The sequence below is a fragment of the Parasteatoda tepidariorum genome, chromosome X1 (assembly GCF_043381705.1).
Source record: "Parasteatoda tepidariorum isolate YZ-2023 chromosome X1, CAS_Ptep_4.0, whole genome shotgun sequence".
NCBI lineage: Eukaryota > Metazoa > Arthropoda > Arachnida > Araneae > Theridiidae > Parasteatoda > Parasteatoda tepidariorum.
Window position 1 is genome coordinate 27,141,859 of NC_092214.1, and position 25,798 is coordinate 27,167,656.

Genomic DNA, 25,798 nt, shown 5'->3' on the forward strand with positions numbered 1-25,798 from the left:
TAACTGTATATAAGAGTTCCTTATATAATGCTTAAAGTTTTTTTCAGAGACTTATGAACTTTTACGGTCTTATTCTGAACTTTTTCACGAACCGTATTCATGAATTCAAGAGGAGTTGACTATAGTTTATTATCAATCTAGATTTTGTATTCTTAACTTTTCGAGCTTCGATCCTATAATAAACCGCTGTCGAAGAATCTCGGAAATTTCAAACCAAGTTAATTTGATCTAAGTACCAAATATCGTACATTTTTCAACATTCTTGAAAAATTGTAAGTAAAGGAAAAAGAGTTATATTTTATATAAGAAAAAGAGTTTTCGTAAATAAAAGTTTCACTAAATTTTACCTTTTTTACTATTTATATGATTATAAATTTACGTTATTTTTATTTATTAGTAAATAAATATTCTCCCGAAATTATTTTTCATAAAAGTTTAGACATTATTAGAATTTTTTAATTTTGATAATTTTAGTCTTACTATTTTTCTTTGCTTAATTCGTACTTGCATGAATTATTTTTGCAACTATATTCCTTTTTTTTATATACGAATATCTTGTTTTTAATCTGTTAAATTAGTTTGTGACTTATGTGAGCTAATTTAAGGAAATACAACTATATCACATATTAAATTTGATTAAAATCAGTACACTGACTATAATCTACTGAAAGAATCAAACATTTTTAAAGAGTTAAGATTTTTCTTCTATTTTGTTTTGGTAATAAGTAGTAGAGCTGAGCTCGGACTCACTTTAGATATTCCGAGCCCTACGAATAAAGGAAAAATTCTATGGTCTTGTTACTAATCCTTTGATGTCTAAGCACAAGGGAATTAGTAAATTAAAATCTATTTTCTCACTAATCTGTGAAAGAAAAAATGGAGGGAAAAACTGAACCAACTAAAACTCTAAGATGACTAAAGCAAAAATTAAAAAAGAAAAATCCAAATCTTTTTCTAAATATAAATCATTTGAGAATTAGCACTAGTCTCACAAAGCAAAAGCACCAAACAAGAGTAGCAAATTGCTGAAATTTATACCTCAAAAATTTACAATTTTAATACTCAAAAACTGAGTCAAATATTTGTTTAAAAAAAGTTAAAAAGTTTATGAAAGTTTTATCATGAGTCTGAGTCTGCACGAGCTCGAAATCTCTTTTCAGTAAATGAGACTGAAGTCGCTTCAGACCCGGGCTGTGGATGAGCCCGTTTCATCTCTACTAAGTAGCAGCATAGTTATTTATGCTATTATGCATAATTTGCTATTATGCATACTAACTATATATGCATAGTTATTTATGCATAATTTATGCTATTTTATTCATTATACAAATTTTTATATTAGGTAAGATCTGAGGGTAAGGACGTAATTTTAATTAAAGCTAAACATTTGTAATGAACAAGTTATTATAGATACATTCTATAGATTGTAATAAGCAAATATATTGTAATAAACAAATTACTGTTTTTAAAATCATTATGTTTTATCTTCTCTCCATAGAAAGAAATTGTTCAAGTACAATAATTAATGCGCAATTTAAGAAAAATAATATCAAGCACCTAACTTAAATTATTCTTTTATCATTTTGCGCTTCGTACAGTTGCATTTTGTTTTTATTCGGTATATGCAAAATTAGATTGTGAAACTAACTTTTTTTAATTCCTAGTAAGTTAGGAAAAACAAAGCTAATGCCACATTAGTTTCGTAACCGTCAACACATTTGAGGTAAGATAAAATACAAGGGCTGTTTTTTTAAGTAACGGCGGTTTGAAAATAAAAACCAAACGAAAGAAAATTTTCGTGGAGCAAATTTATTTTTTGATTCTACATATGTTTCTCTTTTTTTCAAAATAGTTGCCAAGTTTGCGTAAACACTTATCATGCCTTGCAACTAGATTTCGAATACCCTCTTCATAGCAACTAGCCGTTTGCTTTAATAACAAAGAGGTCACGACCATTTTCATGTTTTTATCATAATTGTACTGGTTGCCGCCAAAATGATGCTTGAAACATCGGAAATGATGAAAATCACTTAGCGCAAGGTCTGGGCTGTATTGAGGGATGATCCTAAGCTTCCCAGCCAAAATAGTCCAGTAAAGATCTGGACTGAGCTGTGGAGAAAGTCACTGTCATGGGGTAGTGAAATTTCCTGTCAGTATGCCAGGAGGAAGCTTCGTAAACCTCACAAATCTGCCATTAAATGTATGCAGCAGACAGGATTCTTGCCGTCTAAAAACGCATCATTGACCGTAACTCATACGCGGCTGGCGATTTGCTAAACTTGAACATTTTAAAGACACAGAACTAACCGTTCAGATCATCTACACAGCTGTAACTGAGCATAGTTGTTCCCAAGGAATGCCAGGACACCACGCAAGCAGTTGTTGCGACTCACACGTCACCTATCACCTATGACCTAATTGGAAGGCGAGCGTTCCATCTGCTTAGCTACCGTGGCTTATGTCATTCATAGGATTGAGAAAAAACATGCAAAACAGGCGATTTCCTTTAAAAGATTATTTTTTTTTAAAAATTTTAAAATATTAGACTACTTTAAAGCTCAGTAATTTTTTTTTCTTCAGAAAAATAGCATAATTCGTTTAGAATTAAACTCTTAAGATATGTATGGGTTATTCTCACAAAAAAAGCTTTGTCATGTCCCCCGTATAGTTTATACTTGTTTTATGACTCATGAATAATTTCTGGTATAGCACAAAAAAATAAAAATAAGATTAGTGTATTTCAATTACAGCTTAGTTTATGTAACAAAAATAAGTTTATAATAGTTAAAATAAGTTAACAAGTTAGTTTGTGGTTTTCTTTTTTGAGTATTTTTTTTTCAATGCCTACCTGGGAAATGACCTACGTCATACAGGCATCTGAAGGGCAGATTTGTTGGCTACTTTTTCAGGGGAGTCATTCTTTTTTGAGCATTGAAATATTAAATTCAGGAAATGAATTTTAAACTGAATTTCTGATTATTATCTAAGTAAATTAAACACTCGGTCATTCTCTCACAACCACGTATCATCATGTCCAAGTCAGCATGGAACTAAATAGTTTAATTCAAATTTTAATGATCTACAACTAGTAAGATAAGGGCTGTTGTGGCTCAGGTGACAAAGCGTTCGAAGCGTGTGAACCAGGTTCGAATGACAATGATGGCTGGTTGATACGAACTCTGCACTCATCTCGCACCGAACAGTGGATCATGAGGTACAATCCCCTTCCGTCGGGATAACCGTAAGAGGTTCTCGTGGTTTAATCTCCATGTAACGGAAATGCGGGTTAGTTAGTACAAGGATCTCTAAGAATTGTTTTCCTTTATGAATATATAAATATACAATCTCGTATAAGTATACGATTGATTTCAAAAGCATTATTTTAAAATATTTGTTATTCTCTCGCAAAAGCATCATTAGAGGGAATGAATCTAAAATAAGGTTCCCAATCACTTAAAATGTGTTTTTAATGATTCTAAAAATTAGAAAAAAATTAAAGTCGCAGAAACAATATCTATTACAAAAAAAGACAATATTTATTTTTAAAGCAATTTCATACGTTAAGTAACGCAAATAAACACTTTACCTTACATTTATTCAAATTATTATACTCATTTCTAATTTCTTCCAGTTTTTTTTTAAAAAGCGACTGCCGTAGATGGTAGCTTCTATATACTGAAAATAAAACCTTTATCTGAACATATCATGCAACATCAAATAGATTCGGTTCAAATTAAAATCAATAAAAACTGTAAGATATTTTCAAGTTTCTTTCCAAAATATTAAGTAACCAATTTTTATAATTTTTCTCTCTAATATCGATGGTTAAAAAATAAAGAACACCAAATTAAAACATGATGATAGACTAGAAAATGAAACAACTTTTTCAATCATGTTGCTTTTTGCGATGATTCCTTACATATTTATTCAAAAAGTTTGAAGAAATAATTATAAAATGCAAAGAAACATATTTCCGTTCCTTCAAGCAATCGATTTTTTTTCAAAAAAAATTATTAAACGAAATTTTTTCTTATCAAAGAGCATAAACTTAATAATCCACTTTTCGAAACCCAATCCCTTTTCAGAAATATTTCTGAGCGAAAACATAAAGAAAAGTTTTAATTTCAAACATAACAATAGATAAAATAAACAACATTTTAAAAAACTGATCTTGAAACTACTTTTACGAAACAATATGTTTTCACCCAATGAATTTCAATATATATATATGTATATATATATATACATATGCTACTGTGAATGACCAAAATTGGTAGTTGTTGACTTAAATCGGTGAATGTTGACAATTACATAGTAAATGATCGAAATATATACTAGGTCTAGTTAAGTGACACTGTCTGGTATNCGGAACTAATTATTTTAGCTATACAGAAAACTAAAAATATACTATTGCTGGTAAAGTATACTTATACAATAATTCTATTCGAGTTTAACTGCTTATTTTACAAGAATTACTTTGATGAGTAAATATTTTTTCGAAGCTAATTTTTAATTTTTAAAATAATATTCTTTAAAATAAATGCAATTTTTGTAATTTTAATATCTTAAATAAACCTGAAATATATTTGGTACTTAAAAAATCTGAATAAGCGTAAAAGCTTTGAAAACTACAATTTGGAAGAGTCAGAGAGTCTCTTAAATTTTCAAGATTTGTTTAATTTCATGATTCAAGATTCAATTTTTTTCCACATTAAAATTACATAGTATCTCAAAAACTAAAACCGATAACTCTACTTGGAGTAGCATATTTTAGATAATGCCTTCAATCTTTTTCTAGCACATAAAAACTATGTTTTCTGCTTCGATGTATAAATGTTGAAAAAAACTAATCTAATGAAAACTATGCCATTAGAATTTGAATATAAAAAAAATTTAAATTAACTAGTTTTTATGCTAATATTTAAAAATTCTGAAAGCAGGTCAGGTAAAGGTTAAATTGTTTTAATAAATTAACAAAAAATATGAAAGCAATGCGTACAATACCTTTGGTTACATCGAAAATTAATTACGCAAATTTAAGCAAAAATTTCAATTTAATTTTTTTAAATATCTCTCGAAGAAGATTTGTGAAATATTAAATGTTTCACAAAAACACAAAAATTTAAAAGCAACTAAGCACTTTTGAAAAGGTGTTTCAAAATGAGCACCAAGATCTTCATAAGTCGAATTAACATGTTTGTATTAAGCACATTAATGTCAATTGTCCCTTTCAAGGAACATTTCTGGAAACTCATCGTAAACTCACAAAAATTGCTTTTTGCCATAAATGATACGCATAATATTTCATTTGTATAATTTTAAACATGCATGTAATTTTTCTGTTAATTTTATAAATGATATCAAAAATCAATCAATTGAATAACAGTTATTTTATAAAGTATAAAGTATAACTCAAAAGAAATATTTTTAAGGATGACAGAAGGAAAATAATTGATTAGATCTAATTTTCTAATAATTTGATAAATGTGTAAAGAAATGTAATTGTATAAAGAAATAGTTTTAAAAGAATGCGATTTTTTTATTTCCAAATAGCCTTAGATAGTAATATGCTTTAACAATACTTTGCATTATGTTCCTTAAAATTTATAAGCCTTACATTTTGTATGGAAGGGTATATTAATTTTCCATTCGAATTGAATCGGTGAAAAGTTTACTATCTATCGAGATCTAGATAGTAATATACTTTAAGTCTAGATAGTAATATGCTATCTTTAGATTGTAATATGCTTTAACAATACTTTGCTTTATGTTCCTAAAAATTCATAAACCTTACAATCTGTACGGAAATGTTTTTGATTTTCCTTTTGAATTAAATAGGTGACAAATTTGTTTTCCATTGAGATTAAACACAAATTATAAATGATTATGTTAGAGATAATAAATAATAGTTTGTTTCATAATCACCACCATTAAAATATATTTCTGAACCTTACTTAAAGTAGAAGCGAAACTAGTATATTGATTAGAGTGTTTATTCTATGCATCAATCAGATATTTCAAATAAAAAATGTATAAGAAGTTTTATTGTTCATTTTCTACGTCACAAGAGACTTCTATTATAATATTATACTTCTGCTGTAAAATTAAAATAGTTCATCGGTTAATTCACTATTTAGCAAATACTTTAATTTATTAATTAGAAAATGATTGCCAAATTATGCAATTTTAATATTATAATAATATAAAAATATTATAATAATGTAATAATATTATAATTATATAATCATTTTATACATTCAATGTTTTTCAATATTTATCCACCCATTTAGACTGAAATTGAAAAGTAAATCAATTGTTTATTATTGTCTATTTCCATAAATAAATGTCATTATCTAATTTAATGAATAAATGTCTATTACAGTGAGTTCATTGTAATAAATAAATAATTTTTTAGTGCAAACTGCGTATAAAAACGATCGATAAATAATAATTGCTTACAAGAATTCATAAACTTTTATGTAAAAACACATAATTTTCATGAAAATGAAACACATTTCATAACATATAATGCGCAGGAAAGTACATGTAAATCCGAAGATTACATTAAATATTATTTAAACTGTTTGATTTTTTTTTTATTTTATCAATGTTCTGGTGTTAAAGCACATCAATACCTTTTTTCGAATTCAAAAATTACATAAACAGAGGGAGATCTGATCTACAAATATCGTTAAAAACGCTCTCATCATTAAGAAGTTAAAAGCGAAACTAAACACCCTCAACACTGAAGAAAAAAATATGGTCAAAGCTTAAAAAATATGTTAAACTTTATCATACTTCTTGCTCTATGGGAACACCAAAAAGCTCCGTGATTTTTATCGAAGCTATTTGATAATGATTTTGGTAAAATAACCAATAAAATATGCTTTATAACATGCGATAAAATTTTATAAATGCGTTAAAATTTGGTCATTTTATTGTGATACCTTACAGCATGGCATAAAAACCCCACATTCGGTTAAATTTACTTTGTACTTTGTTTTGTAATTCTTACTAATTGTGTGGTTACAAGGGCAATAATTTTGAAAACCAGAATTTTCGGTAAACCGCAACAACCAAATTAATAGTTTACATATTGTATATTTTGATTTTATTGACCAGAATTACGGTTTCTTCACCAGATATGTCATTATCATACATTACGGTAATTTTAACAGAATTTTTTGTTTCCGTGTTATAGTCCCGTTACGTAACAAAAATAGTTATCGTTGATTTACTCAAATTCACTAAGACGCAACTTAAAACCTTCTATTTTTAAGCGTTTTAATTCTAGAATGGTTTTCCATACTTTACTCTCTGAATTTTATCTGCAAAGCATTGAATATCCGGTCGCTTATCTAGTTATTAAGCAAATCAATAACAGAATAATTCACTTTTGACAGAAATTGATCCAAAAAATTTATCACCATTCTGAATAGCTCATGTTTCTTTGTAACATATTTAAAAAGTATAAAACAGCTTCTCTTCAAAAATTGGTACAAATTATTACTTATTGATTGCTACAATCCTAATAAAAATCACTAGCTTCAAATTAAAATTATTAGTCCAAACAATAGATTTTTCTCCCCGATGAAATTAAAATAAAATAACAATAAAAATTATTATTTTCCTTATTCTTTCCTCCATTATCAACCGTCAGAAACAATAGTTATGAACTCATTTTTATTTTTATTTTCATTTACAATAAAAATGCGCATAAACATTTATGGAGATAGTTTTGTGATGAGGAAGCATATTTACCAATAGATTTATGAAGGCGTGATTATGGTAAATGCATGTTGTATGCATTGCTTTTGTAAATAATTGATAGCCCACGGACATACCAAACAATAATTGTTTTTATTTAAGTAGTATTAGACATTATAAAAATAAACAAAATAAATAGTAAGCATCAGACGCCTACAATAGAAATGCCTTTTCAAACATAACAGAAAAATTTTAGTAAATTAAAAAGGTCGGACAAAAGGGCAAAACCCCCGTGTCCTAACGCTAAGAATTTAAAATTAACAGTGACCTAATTATTCCCAACGGACACTTACAAGCATGAAAAGAGATCCATAGTTGGCGATTTATCGAAAGATAAAATCGACAAAAACAAAGCCAACCCAGGGTTAATAACAGTAATATTTAAATAATTTGGCTACTGCTTAATCATTAAAAAGATCGTGAGAATTAATATAATTCTATAACTAAAACATTTTTGTGGTTAGAGAATTAAAGTTTCGTGAAGAATAATAAGTTAAAAATAGATTTTGATGTTCGATCTAATCAGTTCAGTTAATGAGTCATACATTTATATTGAATTAAGAGTTAACCGTTACAGTGATCGTTAAGAGGAGAATAAAATATTTAAATTTGCCTTTTATAAAATGTAATAAAATTAAATAGTTGTTTTAATTTAATTAAAATTTCATTAAGAATGATTAAAAAATTAAATTTATGAAATTGAAGAATTTTTAAAAGCTAAGAAATATTTATTGCAAACAATGCCATCACAAAATTCTATTTTGTTTCTTAAGGGCTCTTATAGAATTTCAGCGTTTTAAGGAAAGGTTCATGAAAAACCCAGTATCGGAACTAAGCAAGAGCAAATTAAAATGTTAAATTTTGGACAGTACAAAATTTTTAAAAAAATTAAGTGTGTTTGAAAGTCTAGATACTTTTTACTTCAACGTAAAATTGAGTTAAGCATAAATATTTATACTAAGTTGTATCTTTTTTTATACTGAAACATTTCCTTTTACTTTCACTTTCTGGTTTGAAAGATTATTGAAATAAGAGTAATTTTTTATTAACGGAAATTAAACGGTAAAAAAAAATTATCAATTTCAAATTTTGTAAACATTTTGTACATGAGTTCCTTAATTAATGATATTGTTTATTTCTAACTTTCAGACTGAGAAACTAAGATGTCAGTGATAAATATCATTAAACAGATTTAAACTGATATGACAAGAAGTGATATGAATTGAATGTATAAATAAACTGAACAAGAGCAGGATGCGGCTATGTTGTGCCAAATACAAACACTTCAACTTTCTGTACTTAAGATTACAAAATCTAACAGTGTTATAAATTATTTATGACCCCCCGCCAAAAAAAATGAAAGAGAAAATAAATGCGGGGAAGCAAATAAAATAAAGGCGCAAAAATCGTGAGGACATCTGAGAGTCGTGGAACTAGCACTAATCTAAAGAAGATAAACCACTTGGAGAAATGGCAGGAAAAAAATTGAGCTGAAATTTATATTGGAGATGACAAAACAAAAGGCAAAAGGCTTTAATACATTATAAAGGTAGCATTTTTTTTCCAAAAAATACTTTCCAATTTATAACAATTTAAATAAGAATCATAATAACAATAGTAGCTATTTATAAGTCCTCATGCGTCTTGTTTAGAGGAATGAGTTTTTAGTTACTAAATAAAAATTGAAAATAACGCATTTTTACATGCTAAAGTCCAAACAACAAATTTTATTCATTATCAGGAACTTTTGCATGTAAAATAGCAAAAATGTGTAAAAGTCAGAAAATAAAGTGCATAATCTGTGGAACATGAGTTAACAAGATAAGTGTTTCTGGTTTAACAACTTGATAGATTCTTAGAATATTAGGGTTTTGTACCACTAAATTCCTTTCTGTATTAAAAAAAAATCAAAAAATTGTCAAAGTTTCAAGAAATTGTTCTTAAATGCTTTCAAAAATTTTATGTTTCCAAAAAAAAATCTTAAACTTTAGCACATTTTACGAAAATACAAACGAAACTTACTTCGCATTAAGTTAGATAAAATTTCCATCTTGTACTTCTTTTCGGAAAAGAAAAACATACTTTCTTACAAATCTTAACTTATTTCGTTTCTTAAAAAATATTAAAGCACGTCAACACGAAACTAATCAAATTTTCGTAACCCCGCATATCTGTCAAAGGAATAAAAAATGCGAACTGGCATTAATATTATCAAACAATTTCTAGGATGTGAACAAAAAAGCGGAAGATGGTCAATTTAAGTGTTTTTTGTGCAATTACTGCATGAATAGTCACGATTCTAAAAATAGAATAAATTGAATTTCCTTTTTCTTCCTTTCTTTTTTGTTATGTTTGATAAACAAATTATTTCCTCAAAACTGGAAGTAATCTTTTAGACCAACACATTGAAAAACTTATTTCATAAGAGAAGGATTTTGTGTTATTTGTAGAAAATAATTTTGCTTTTTGACAAAAGCTGCAATGTCTTTTTTTTTTTTACGGAAAAGTAGTTTTTGGTATAACAATTATATTTTTGTATTCATAGGAATGAGTTAAAGCTTAACTATATAGTTTATTTCTGTTTATTTTATTTTATTTCAATAGAGTATAACCAAACATTAATTTCAGATGTATGTTGTTTTAAAGTTGAAGAAACTTTAAGAGCATGTGGAATCTTTTATGTTTCGTCTAAGTAGAAAAAAAAAGAGTAATCGATAACTCGCTATTTAGACCTGCAACAGTCTCTTCATTTTCTTTCTTCGAATTATAATTTTAATTCTTAAATTGTTTCAATATGACTGAAATTCCTAAATTTTTCGAACGAGAAAAGTTTTGTGAAGTTACACTGTCGCCCCTGTATAAAGTAGTGTTGTTCTTCTAATCATATTGTAACTGTATAACTGTTACCTTGATTGACCGAAATCTTGAGAATATCGACTTTCACCGATGAATTACAACAATCACATAATCACTTTGGTGAATGACCGAAACATTTGCTATCTTTAATTTGATATTAATTTATTCATTGATAGTTTAATAATTATTCAATATTTTAATATCGAATTAGGATAGATTCGGAAAAGCATCAGTGTCCGGAATACCGGGCATGAGCATACCGCAAAGTGGCCCTCGACCTTAAAAAATATCAGTGCAGGAAATACCGGGCAATATGTAACGGGCAGTGGCACTTGTCCTTAAAAAACATTAGTATACGGAATACCGGACAAGCGTATACTAGATAATATTGGTCTAGTACATATTTCGGACATTTACCAAACGACTGTAAGATTTTCAACGAAAGTTAGCAACCACCAATTTCGGTCTTTTACAGTAGCATAGCGAATAAACCAACTTTAAGGAGCAAAACCATTTCAAGAAAGAAAGAGGCGACCTAGTTTCGAATCCCAGCGATGACAGGTTGATTCGTACTTTGCTCTCACCTCGCACCGATTACAGTGCCAAAGTAAAATTTACCCGTTGGTTGACTGATCATGGGTTAGAATTCCTCATGCCATGGAGAACACCTTACGAAGTTTTCAGGGTTCTAATCTCCATGTAATGCAAAGAATACAATCAAAAAGCCCTCCACGAAGGCTAACTCATTCCAATGATTCAGGAGTTCCCTTGTCTTCTGGGTTGAATTCAAAATTGTCAGGTTACTGAGTTGAACAATGATAGCCGTAATTCCAAATGAAAGTCGGCTGCTCAACGCCCTTTACAAAATAAAATATGCGAACAAAATTATGAACTTGTTTTAAAATTGCTTTTGGTAGTATTAGCGTATATAAAGCTTTCGTTTACTTACGTAGAAGCTATGGCAGGCTGAGTCATACCTTAATACAATTTGATTCGAAAAAGCTGACTACTAAAGATAATATAAGCTATTAAAAATTAAAATTTGGAAATTTGAAAAGCATGCAGGGTTAGATGAATATGGTAAAAAAGTGCGGAAAACAGGTCTGGAGGAGAGCTCACCAAAATTATGCTAAAGAAAACAACAATAAACCAATTCGAGAAATTGAAAACAGTAAAGATAATAATAATCCTCGAAGCATAATATATAATGTTTTCTCTAAATAATAAAGGGAGCGCTATAGAAACAAAATTACTCATCAATGGATTTGAAGTTCCGAAGTGAAATCGAAATTTATTTGTACGTATTTTATTTGTACGTATTATTTGTATGTGATTTAAATTATAATTGAAATTTCTGAAATTCACAAAATGTGAAAATTCGAAATCAAAAGCAATCTAATTTGAGAAAAAAAGAGGAATTTTGATTAAAAAAATAAATGTCCTAGAGGAAATATTCAATCAGAGGTACCTAATTTGAGAAGAAAAGAATAGTGAATTATAATCACTAAAGATAAATGTGTTACGGAAAATATTTAATCTAAAACAATGCAAAAAAAGTGAATTTTGATTGCTAAAAGTAATGTATGAGGTGTTTTTCCTTTGGAAGTACAGAGGAAATATTAAATCAGAAGCAATAATTAAAAAAATCTTTAAATTAAAGAACAACGATTATTTTGCGTATGATTTTTAGTTGACATTTTGAACATAATGTAGGTAAAAATTTATCGTGACAAATTAAAAATATCTAAAAATAGGTTTTTATCCACGTTATGCTGGAAGTTCATTTCCTCTTTAACCTAAACATAATTACAGATATTAGTGAAAGAAGGTTTTTAAAAAATATTTTAGAAATTTAGAAACAACTGTTTCTGGAATTGTTTATAAAACATATTTCCCCATTATTGTTTTATTAGCAATATAAAAAATAGGTTTTCATTCAGTTTTACGGTAGAAATGGATTTTACTGATACTGCGTGTAGTGTGCCTGTACGTTTTATTGCGATTTTTTACAGTGCAGCTAATATACTGCACTGAAAAATATAAGTTACCTACATCAAAACAATACTTATATGACTTATATAATAATATATATATAATAATATACATATATATATATACTTATTTAATAATATATAAGTTTTATTTTCAAAAATTATATTGAATATTGCTGAATATTTAACAAATAAAAACTTTTAATTTTCTCATACGTACTATAGTTTTAAAAATTTTAACGAGCTTTTGGTTCCACAACATTGCGTGTAAGGTCCTTCATAAAATGACGGATTTTAGTAGTAAGTATTTTAGGCATTAAAACGTATTGGAACGCATTTATTGTATTAATAAGTATGTTAAAGTCAGCAAAACCCTAAATAATGTTAACTTTTTAAAGTGAGAAATTTATTTTTAACTATCTGCTTTTTTTAAATTTGAACTGCCACTTTAGACATAAAAGTGCACAGTGTAAGATTTCTTGTCAAAATATTTAAAAATTTGCATAATGGAAAAATTACAGAAGATGAGAGTGCAATTCTTCTGACAATCAATAATAAAAAAAAATTATTTGTTTTCGGTATTTAAATGTTTATAATCATAATGAGGTTTTAAAATATTTATAGACATTTTATAGATCCTTAAGTTTTCACAAAATCTATTTTTGTTAATTTCCATATTGTTTTTATAGAATTCCAAACACAGATCATATCAAGTTTTATCAATTTAAGTTAGTAAAAATTTGTGATTATTACAAGCATGCAAAAATTATTTTATTCCCTGTAAAATTTATCATTTACCAAAGCATTTAACATTTTTTTTTTCGTTTTATTAATAGCGATAATATTGTTATCACATTTTTGTAAATTTTGGACTACTGCTTTTACTCACAACGATATCAAACAATACTACTTGAGGGGTAAAAAACTGATTTAATTACTTAGATCTCTCTCGTAGACTTGCCCCCTCATATCTGCCCTTCAAAGATTTCAAACCATGGATTATGGGAACTTATTAATTAACTAGTTCATTTTAAAGTATTTGTGAAAAAATAAGCGAAACTTTCTTCCCAAAATTAAAAGCTGGACTGTCTCTCCCCACATGCACACAATAAGATTAAAATAAAAACTATAGAAAGCAAATGAACTCCATTGAAAAATTCATAGTGTGTTTGGATCAGTGAAAATAATTTTCAAATAAAAAAAATATCTAAATAAGCATAAAAGGAGGAAAAATCGGAAATTGCGGCCCTGATATTATGCATCTGTTTAACTCTCCATGGAAAAGACTTTTACAGATGAACTTGGGATTTATCTGAAGCATTTAAACATCTAGTTTACAAAAAGAATTTTCACATTTTTGCTACACAATGAAACAAAACACGGAGAAGCGAGTTGCATGATATTGTAGAATTTTTTTTTAATTTACATTACTTTTAAGTAAGAAAATTTGTGGTGGAAATCTATGATTTTTTATGGTTACAATCAGTTTGTGTCAACAAAACCCGTGAAAGTAGATTAAGGTTAAATTTGTACAAAAATATTTCTTTTATTTCTAATAAATTCAATGATCAGAAATTTATTTACAAGTTGAAAAGTTATGGAATGATAAAAATAACTTTGTATAAAATGAGAAAATTTAATGAAACAAAGATAATTATAAAAAATTCTCGAAAGCTTAAAAACATTTTTAAACTAAGTTTCAAAATAATTTTTTTTGAGAAATTAGTTTAAATTATTATTATTAAAACTTTTAAATAGTTCTTTTGACATTTTATATCATACTGACGGATAATTGCTTATGAATTTATTTACATCTTGTAAATCCTTATGATTTTATATACATTTTGGTACACTTTGTTAGATGAATATATATGTTATGACTATACAAAAATTACAACGTGCAATTAATATTACAAGTTTAAATATTATAACGTTTTTTTATTTATTACCAATATGTTATTAGCGATACCTAATTTGGCAACCATAAGTTTAGACGAAACATGCTTAAACTAGTTTAATATCACAAAAAAAAAACTTCGTTATTGTAAGTGGTTTAAAATGTAGTCTATTCGATAATTCAATTCTCAATTATTGTCTGATACCCTTTCTGGTCGAAATTTAATCCTCCCTTGCACATTAATTTATATCGACTTAAAGTAGATTACTTTCTAAGCTTCTTTCTATTGAGATCCATTCTAAAACGACGTCAGTTTCGCAGTCATAAAACAGCTGACCTCAATTTTAAAGAAAAAGCCTCAATACAAAACTACCGTTTGATCCACCTTGTCTGTACAGGTTAGTACAGCGCATGCGTGCAAGAGAAAAAGAATCGATGGACTCGACGAACTACGTCTGCTCCTATACATTGAAGTTTGGGGGTCATTTTCAACCGTCCATAAAAATCCTTTTTGACGTGATACAAACGTTTGCTATTGAAGATTATTTTAGTTGACATCGGTTATTCTTATCTCAATAAAAGTGCTGGTAGATATGAAAGAATTACGTCATTATTTTTTGTTTAGCAAAAATCTCGAGCTCTTTGTTTACGATGCTTCTCCGTAATTTTGTATTGGATACATTAAAAAGAATCGCTGCAATCAATGAGAATATTTATTTTTAAATTTAAATGAATGATAAGAAAAATTTTATTGGAATAACATAGAATTATGTAATTTAATTAAAACTAAAACTACGGTGTTCAACATTAAAATTGGATCAGGCAGCATTTATGCTGAGTTTTATGTAGACGGACCTCCTGAATTTGAATATGACCCACATTCCCCCCTCCTAATCCCCTTTTCTGGAGTCTCCCCTCCCTTATTGCTTACCTTTTCGTAATAATTTTGGGGCCTCGATGTAGATTTAGATGAGAGGAAGTGTTATTTTAATCGTTATATTTTTTACTTTTGGCTGAGCTAAAAACGTAAAATGTCGTAAAACTTATACATATGGAGTGAAAAAGGGAAATTAAGAGAGATTTACCCAATCAATTGTAAAAATCGAAGTCATTCATGAAAAACTGACGCAATTATTTTCTACACATTCCAACTTCTCTTTTTCCTAACCGAAATTAAAGAAAAATATGTAGCCATGATTTCAGATAAAAGGGTCCAAAGGTAGGAAACTTTCTTGCAAACGACTATTATTATATATGGTATTAATTTATGTTTATTTTAAATATTAACTGTTAAAGTAAACCGTTTCTCCCCTCCAAATCAAATTCATCGAAAAGTGATAAAAACAGAGGACGTACCCTGAAAACGGTGGAGAATGGGAAAAGTAAAGTAAAGCATTCCAGTAACAGCCCAAATGTGAGCCAATGGGGTTCATGGATATTATAGCTTCAAAATTTAGTGACCAACGACATAATGGTGGTAATATGGTCGCGCTGACAGCATTTACTTCCTACACTAGCTGGTACCCATGGATCTGAAACTTCAAGACGTTGTAGGGGTTTGTGAATCTTAGTTCCTCAATATGACAGTAAATAACAATTCAATATGACAGTTCCTTAACCACTTAGCCATCGGGGCATGACGAGAAAAACGGGTGTAAAATTTCGATCCATGATGTCATTTAACATAAGAATGAATAGAGATTGCTTCAAGCTCGGTTTTTTTAATTCTTTGATTAATAAATACAAATATCTTTAGAACAGTGTAATTAAAGAGTACAGTAGAAAACATATTAAATGGCACGGAAACATATTAATTAAGCACAAAATTTTCCAGATTTATTGTTTTCTAAGGAACACGTCGTTCTGAAATAAAACGGGAAATCATTCGGCGAAATAAGGATAAAACAGTTTTCAATGGAAAACGGCGATTTTCAAGCCTGTTTTAAGATTCTTCTATTACTTTTCCTATTAACTACTTTCTCAAATTTATTAAAATGCCAGTTAATAACCTTTTGCTTTATCTCATCATTAGTGTTTTGAGAAGTTCAGTAACGGAAGTTCATGAAGAGGATTTCTTATAAAATAAAATAAAAATATTGTATTGTTTACCTTTTCGCCACTTCGATCAACCATAAGCCAGTTCCCGCTTCATTAAAAGGGCTTAAAATAGAAATAACTTGAGGAAATTTTATGCAAATTTTATTTTATTGTGGAAATTTTATTTAAATGTTATGTTTTGGCCCACTATGAAAATCTTAACTTTAAAAGTCATCTTGAATTTACTAAGCAGGGAGGTATCCAGGTATAGGAGTTATCTAGACAAGTCAGTTATTTATTTATTTTTTCAATGTCTTACTTTGAGGCCCGGATAGCCTGGTTGGTAGGGCACAGGGCCCATGTCCAACAGTTCGTGGATTCGATCCCCGCCGGTCGAAGACTCCCCGTTTAGTAAATGGTGACTGATTAACGTTAAATCTATCGAGTCACAAAGTCCCCCATTTTCCCATAACAAATCAAAACCTATGGCGGTACTGATCCAGGAGTTTCCTTGGACCAATGACGGATATAATATAAAATAAAATGTCTTACTTAACTCTGAATTAAATGACACCAAACTCAAATCAATAAGATTAATAGTTAAGAAGTTAGCGGGAATAGTAGGCATGAAGTGTAAAAAAATAGTAAAATTTTTTATCAAGCCTTTGATTTGATATACAAATTATGTATTATTCATACGCTGGATTGAATTAAACCAACGCAATGCAAACTATACTAATAATTCAAAAATCTATAAAAAGAAGACTCTTGTACTTACACATCTCTTACATTGCGATACAAACAAGCAAAATAAAGGATATAATTACGTTAAATTGAAAAAGACCAAAACCAACTTACAATTTGGAAATTATAAGAGTTATAAAGGTTTCATGCAAAAAAAGTACAGTTTTCGTACTTTAATTATTTAGGCTTCTAGAATAGTTTGGAGAAGGGAGACATTGTTTCATATACTATTTTTACGAGAAATTCAAAAAAATTAAAAATAATTCAGTGAAAGTAATGTTTTTGAAGTTACAGGGGTTTTAAGCGCAAAAATGTGGAAGTGAAAAATTATAATTTTAATGCTTGAAACTCTCATAACTTTTAAACTATTTCTACAATTGATTTGATTTTAGTGAAATTCAATTAGGCACAAAATAATACATAGGATACTTTATTTCTCTCACTTATATAATAAAATCAGACTCGTACACAGGTAAGAGTGCAAAACTTTATCCACAAAAACTTTAATAGCTTTTGAACTATTTGTCTTATCGAGATTTTGTTTTAGTTTCATTTCATTAAACGTAAATAATTGAAAGGGAAATAATACCTATCATGCCTGCCTTTCAGACATTTAAATAGATATAATTAAAAATTATACTTTTTTATACTTCATAAATACTAAATCTCTTATGACTTTTGAGCTATTAGTCCTATCGATTTGAGTTTGAAAAAATCAATTCAAGATAAAGAACCACATAGGAAATAATACTTCATTTAGCTAGATAGTTATATTGCAATTTTCCTATTTGACGCCCTTTGTTAACTCAAAATGTCAACTAAAGTTCGTCATAGAGGAATGGACAAATTTCGGGTATCTTTATTACACTCAAATCCTGCTTTTTAAAACAATTTTCAGCTTTCCTCTAATTATTTTCATAATCAACCATTTAGAAACTGGCTTACCAATAATCACTTTGCACAAGAAAAAAATTATTGTTCTTTAAAATTGAGAAGAGATAATTCGAATGTTGTTCAGCATATTAATAATTATAATATTTTTAAAATATTATGAAATGTATGTATATCCCGGTATTTAAGCCAACATTTTAAAACCCCAAAATTTTACGAAAATCAAGAGATCGACTCATAACCGATAATAATAACAGACATTTGTTGATCTTGAAATATCGATGAATTATAAACAATAAGATAGATATTAATAACTCTGTGTCAAATTACCCTTTCAAAAACTATTTTTATTGTATTATATACTATTAATTTTGTATAACTCTCATCATGCTTATAAAAAAATTATTTACTTATAAAAAATTTTATTAGGAACAATACTTAAAATTACACCTAGAAAAAATGATAAAAAATAAGATAATTCATTTAAAAGTATTTTGAAAAAATAGCGTAATGAAAACTTTTAAGAAAAACTCTGCAAACCTACAAATTTAAAAATATCAGATCATCACCTGTGTTGGATTTTTTTAAAAAATATCTTTTTCGTCAAATGGATCTCACTTTGGAATGGATTCTACTTCGTCCTCATCTGCTGAGTTCCACAAAAATCGTCCTTATCCCCATCCAAATAATTCAAAATTCCACACACTTTTTGAAAGATTTTACAATAAATAAATTTCATATTTGGTTTTTTCAACGGATGATTTATATATATATATAGCAGAAAATTTGCTATCTCGTAATCAAATATAGCATATCAAATTATATACCGGGTATATAATTTGTGATAAAATATAAATCCTCTGTATAATCATGTATATATATTTCATTGTATTTTATCATCGTTGATGACCAGCTCATCCATATAATAGAGTTGAGAACAAAAACATCCGATCATCTTCGTTTTCTTGTTACTTTTACACTCAATTTAGTACACTAAAAAAATCCTGAATAACTTACAAGATCAAAATCACAAAAGCGATTTTTTTTTAAAAAAATGGTTAAATTAAAATAAAACATTTACCCTAAATAAAATAATTTGAACTCTATCCCATTCAAAAAAAAAACCACAGTTTGAAAAGTCCGTATTATTATATTACTCAAAGCCTTTAGTATTAGTCTGATTTGTTTAAATGATTAGTTTCTTACTTGTAAATCATAAATGCGAATTTTTTTTTTAATAACGGCAGACACTGAAATTTCGTTCTTCGCCTTAGAAGATGCCAATGGTGTTGCTCATTTATCGTTACACAGTGGGCACCTGTGAACCAAAGCCACGGAGGCGAGCAACATTACCCACGCCACACACCCGTTCACGCACAAATACCCGTTCATAGGGTGGGCCACATTCATACATTCACACATCAGAAGACAACAGAGAGAGAGAGAGAAACATCCATGCCCAGAGCGGGATTCGAACCCACAGCCATTGGCTTCGCAGTCAGGCACGTTTACCACTCGGCCACCTGGCCTGCATATGCGAAAATCACAAATATGAACTAGTAGTAGCTGTGAATTAGTAAATTATTCAGTCTTCTGATTACCAAGGAGCAATCTCCAATGTTCAGGGAAATTTTCACCAAAAAATCCGTGTATAACAAAAGTTTGTACGAAAATCCCACAGTTCAGAAAATTTTGTTACTTAACTGCTTTCACCGACCATATGAAAATTGTTCCTATAGTTGATAAGCAACGGACTTGTCTCAGCTGTTAGTGATTTTCGTGTGTTTTTTTTGTCACATGTATTTATAAAAAATAAAAACAATATATTCAAAACGTGGGCGTTACGAAGTTTTATTGACATTAGCTACAAAAAAAACATATATATATATATATATATACGGTAAAGTGTCAAAACCTAAATTTTGCGAAATCAAACTCAATTAAACATCCTATTTTTCTAATGTCTATTTAATAAGATATAAATACAATAAGAAAAGCTCATATGGAAATCCACTATAAAATTGTGAATAAAACTAACTTTACATGCGAATGATGTAAATTGAATAGCGGGAATTATCTCAAAATATATCGCATTATCTCTCGATAAAACTTTGTTAAAGTAACTGTTAAAAAGTTTATAAACAATTTGAACGATCAAAAATGGAATATGGAAAAATGAAATAAGCTTAATGCGTAAAATATGACACATTACTAACATAATAAGAAATTTAAAAACAGTTTAATTCGCCGAAATATTAAATTTTATATCTTACTTAAGGTGTTATGCTTAAAGTGTAATGTTTAAAGTGTTTACCACTCGGCCAGGTGGCCGAGTGGTAAACGTGCCTGACTGCGAAGCCAATGGCTGTGGGTTCGAATCCCGCTCTGGGCATGGATGTTTCTCTCTCTCTCTCTCTGTTGTCTTCTGATGTGTGAATGTATGAATGTGGCCCACCCTATGAACGGGTATTTGTGCGTGAACTTATAGAGATTCTTAAAAAAATTAAAATCACACTAGTTGAACAGTCTTGTGGCCGGCTGAATTGGAGTTTGAATCCCAGGTTTGACACCACAATATTTCTTCCATTCCTTCAACACATGAAGAGTTTCCCGCGTTCTGCAATACCTAATCGGTAACCCTGGAATATGTGAATACGAAACACTCATTCACGCATAGATAGCTACATAACACAAAAAAGACTAGTATTTCCCTTTTTTCACGATAGATGGCTCAACCAGATAAACTAATTAAGTCACATTCTACGATTTATTTGATAAAACACAGCTCACCCAGAATCTAACTCCAATGTCCATTGCCTAAAGAAAAGCCTAACCTTACTCCAATGTTCAGTTAAATTTCATTTTTACGGTTTAAAAACTATGTTAGTTGTAAATGGTAATAAAACCGTATAGTTTTATATTCCCAGTTTTTTAACCATGCGAGTAGTTTTAAAATCGTAAAGGTTAAAAAACTTTTCTAACCGTAAACTTCAATGTTAATTGGATAGACAGACTGCTACCTGTGATTTTATAATAGTTTTAGAATGAAAATTTCAACAGTGTATAGAATGTAACGTAATTTTTAAAATTTTATTAATTATTATGTTTACTAGACAACAAATAGTTTTAAAAATTTTTTAAATGAATAACATTTAGAATATTGACTATTACTTGAATTGGTGGACTATGATGATATTAAAAGTATGAAATGTTCTTTATTATCAAGTTAACAATCATTAAATTTCTCTCAAATAATTGAAATGTAATGCATTACCACAAACAAAAAAAATATAAATAATATAAATGCAGAAATACCAACTTGCACCACTTTAAGTCAGAAATTTTCTAGTGGTAGCAGCATTTATGATTTGATTCTTCATTTAATAAATTTGATTTAAATTATTTTTCCCAAAACGTGGTATAAACAATTCAAAAAGTTACATAAAGCATCACTTGGCTCCAGTTATCCCGCAGTGAGCATTCCATAGTGCTGAAAAAATTTAACGAAATTCAGCATTTTTTTGTTTTCAATTCTCTTTATAAATCTTTTTGCAGAAAGTGAAAAATTTGGCATTCTTGTAAATGAACAGAACTAGTGGAGTACATCTAAAAACTGTAGCATGATTTTAACAAGAAGAAAGTGAATTTAAGTGAACAAGTATGGAATATTGTCTAAAACTAAAATCTATAAAGTGCAATGTAACTACAACAGAAAAAATAGTTTTTCCTAGTTTAATAAAATACACTAATGTTTGTGAAAATTGAAAATTGTTAGAAATAAATGAAATTTATTCCACATATAACTGATTTTGTTAAAAATAAACATTATAAAAATAGTTGTACATGAGCTTTGTTATTCTAATCCTTTGCGTGTCTTATTTCACTTTACAGTTCATGTAAATTGCCTAATTCCTTCATGATGATGCAATATTCACAAACATGAATCATTAAAAAAAACCACTTATTGTCTAAACCAGTAAAATAAGATTGCGATTTATACAAACTTTGTAATGTTTAAAAGAACAAAAATGGAATACCACGTTTCACATAATCGATAATATGCAGTGTAAATAAAAGAGACAAAAAGTCTCCCGCTAGCTTTATAAAATATAATATAATAACACTTATCGTTTAAACCAACTTTATAAAGCTTAAAGGAATAAAAAATGGATATCAGGTTTTGATTTTATAATAAAAAAGTGGCTTTAAAAGAGCAGAAACTGAGTATCACGTATTACTTAAATTGATAAAGTGTGATATAATCAAGGAGACAAATGGTCTTTCGTTAGTTTAATGGAATTAAAAAATTAGCACTCATTGTTTAAACCAGAAAAAAAGGATTGCAATTAACTCCAACTTTGTAAATTTGAAAAGAATAAAACATGAATGTCAAGTTGATTTTATAATTAAAAAAACTGATTTTAAGAGAACAAAAATCAAATGTTACGAAATACTTAAATCAACAAAAAGTGGTGTAATTAAAACAGGTAAGAAATCTTCACTAGTCTGATAAAATATTTAATAAAATACCTTCATTGGTTTTTACCGTTAAAATAAAATTACGATTAACTCCAACTTAATAAAGTTTAAAAGAATACAAAATGAATATTAGATTTTACTTTTCAAACAATGAAAGTGATTTAAAAAAATGGAATCTTGTATTATTTAAATCGGTAAAGAGTGATTTAGTTATCTAAAGAGAACAAAAATTCTTTCGCTAATTTGATAAAACAAAAAAATAATAACTCTCATTGCTCATACCAAGAAAAAATATGACTGCGATTAACACAAATATTATAAAAAGTTTGAAAGAAAAAAATAAAAGCCATGCATTAATTCAACCATCAAAAAAAGACCCCGTTCAACTTAAGCGAGATTAGTGTTTGACAAAAAGATCCAACTGATCTGTGAAAAAGACCATCATCATAAATAGAGATATTCCGGGAATTAGTAGCGTCTTTTTCAGTGTCGTGGGCAGAGGAATTGTTAGAGGAAAAGGGTGAGTGGGCGATGACGTATGATTCGTGGGTGGTCACTCAATCTCTTACTTGAAACGCTGGTGATATGTCGGGGGAGAATGGTGGAGGGGAGAAAACTTCATAATATTGCTCTATCACTCGTATTGGGATAGAAGCGTAGTGGAGTTCATGAAGAAAGAAAGGAAAATGAAAATGGAATGCTAATCAGTGGCGGGGATTTATTATTTGTTTGATTGCGAGCAAGAAAAGCTATCACGTTTTCAACAGTGTAAAATTGGAGATATAGGGCTTGAGTAAGATTAGATAGAACATCCATCAAAGTAAGATGATATTGTACTGAACCGTAAACTTAATTAAAAATGAAACAGAAATGTTAAGTAGATGAAGCAACACAAATGCACTTTCCGAAATAATTTGTAAATGAAGATTAGTAATTTTGCAGAAGACTATAATAAAATTGCAACAAAAGTAAAAAGTGAATAATTAAAATCACTATCAATTAGATTATGTTGAAGTCAAACAAAGGCCTCAAACTAATGTTACAGAAAGATTAAATTTCATTGAAAGTTACTCTTAGAGATTTCATGCCCACTCTTAGAAACTTCATTCACAAAAATGAAATTTCATTTCAATAAAATTCGCTAGAAATTTCGCAAGACATGAGCTACTTCAAAAATTTTCAAAAGATAAAGTTTCTAAGAATTTGGCTACTTTTCCATAAATTGCCATATAAAATGAAGTATCGTAATCATAATAGCCCGTTGTAAGCCAAGGGATTTATACTCAACAATTTTTTAAAATTTGTGACCAACAGCAAAATTGTGCCAATATGGTCAGCGTTGCACAAAATGTCACATTAACTTCCCAGACAAGCTAGTACCTTTCAATCTAAAGTTTAGTGTGTTTCAAGCTACCACTGAGTATCTAACTCCAGTCTTTAACAATAACAGCTTATTGTCTTTATCCACTAAGCCTTCATGGCTCCTAATAATGATACATATAATTATTTTTACGATAAAGCTTAGACAACTTTACTTTAAAATCATTGTTTAACTCAGTAAAAAGGGTTTGTCAAAATTTAAAAAAAAAGGCCTCTATATAGGTCCAAAATAAGTAATAGCCATACTTGAAGTCTCCCTTTTTCTCACTGTAAATCTTTTTAAAAAATTACGCCATAAAACATAAATAATTGTTAAAGAATGACTCTATATGGCAAACAAGAAACTTAGTCAAATGACATGGAAGAAAGAAATATGAATATTGTATTTATTGTTTATGAGAATAATTTTTTGTGAATATTCTTGATATATTAATTTTTTAAGAAATTTATTCTTACAAATAAATATAACATTTAGGAAACTAAACTCATATACCATCATATTTCATAATATCGTTTTAATAAAGTTATGCTCTCAAAGTATCGTGGATTATCCAATAGATTATTTAAAGTTTTGTAATTTTAAAAAATCTATATTAAAGTTTTTTCTTGCGGTTTAGAAAGTCATTATTTTAATTATTGACTTCTATTATTAATTAATAATAACTTATTTTTATTTTAATAACATACGGCTCATAGTAATAATAAGTTACTAATTATTTAATAATATTTTCTTTATTATTTTATTAATAATTGTTCATCGTAGCAGTTGCATGTTTTGCTCGTCTCTAAAAATATCCGGGCTCTAAAGAATGGGATCGTGTCATTTCAAAGATTAGAAACCAGTGAATTAAACTCTTAAGCAACTTCTGAACGAAAGTATGAGATTTATTACGTACAATGTATGTAATAAATTATTTAATCACATAACTAAGCTTATGTAATAAATTGCATAAAGTAAATCACCTCGTATGTAATAGATTAATTGAATTGTATACAAGTATTTTGTAATAATAAAGGTTGCTAATTTTTTTCAATTGAAATGTTATTTTCTTACCGGATTTATAGAAATTTCTCAGCTCTAAAGTAGAGTGATTCCTAAAAGGTGAAAGCCAAGATTCTAGCTTTTGGAAAACATTCTTATAAAATCGATTATAATTATATTCAAAAGTTGAAAATTCTTTTTAAAGAAAATTAATGCTCAATTTTTTACTGGTATTCACTAAAGTTTACTACCTTTAGTTTTTTTACCAAATTAGACGCAAACTTATGATTCCTCTGAAATAAATGTACATTTTTTTTTAAATAAATGTGATTTCTCTTTCGACAGAAAAAAGCTTTTTTTAAAATTCTACTATGTTATTATAAAACCAACTAAAGCATATTATAATGAAACATCATTTAAGCAATTCGCATATTAGCGATCATATTCTTAGCGTCTTAATGCTGCAAAAAAAAGTTTTCTAGGGTTCTTATTGACTACTTTCTTGGAGATTTCCATTTAGAAAAATATTCAAAGGCTGGCACCTTCAGTACCTCTTGAGTGTCTTCTTTTATTCATTGAAATCCGAAAATAATGAAGACTTGCCAAGATAAATTAATGTTGCAAAAATAAAATAAGATATTTTCCTGGGAAAACTCAATATTTTCAGAAAATATTCCTTCGAAACTTCTTCCGTCTAGTTCATTACTTATGAGCTGATGTTTTTCAGCTAATTTAAAAATCTCTAACAGCCAAATGGCAGATGGCATATGCAAA

The 25,798-nt window shown here is 28.4% G+C and overlaps 1 protein-coding gene across 2 annotated transcripts in view; it reads right to left on the reverse strand.

The window, feature by feature from the left end:
• Positions 1-25,798, reverse strand: part of LOC107440328 (Rab3 interacting molecule) — a 154,380-nt gene that overhangs the window by 86,833 nt on the left and 41,749 nt on the right. The window lies entirely within an intron of this gene.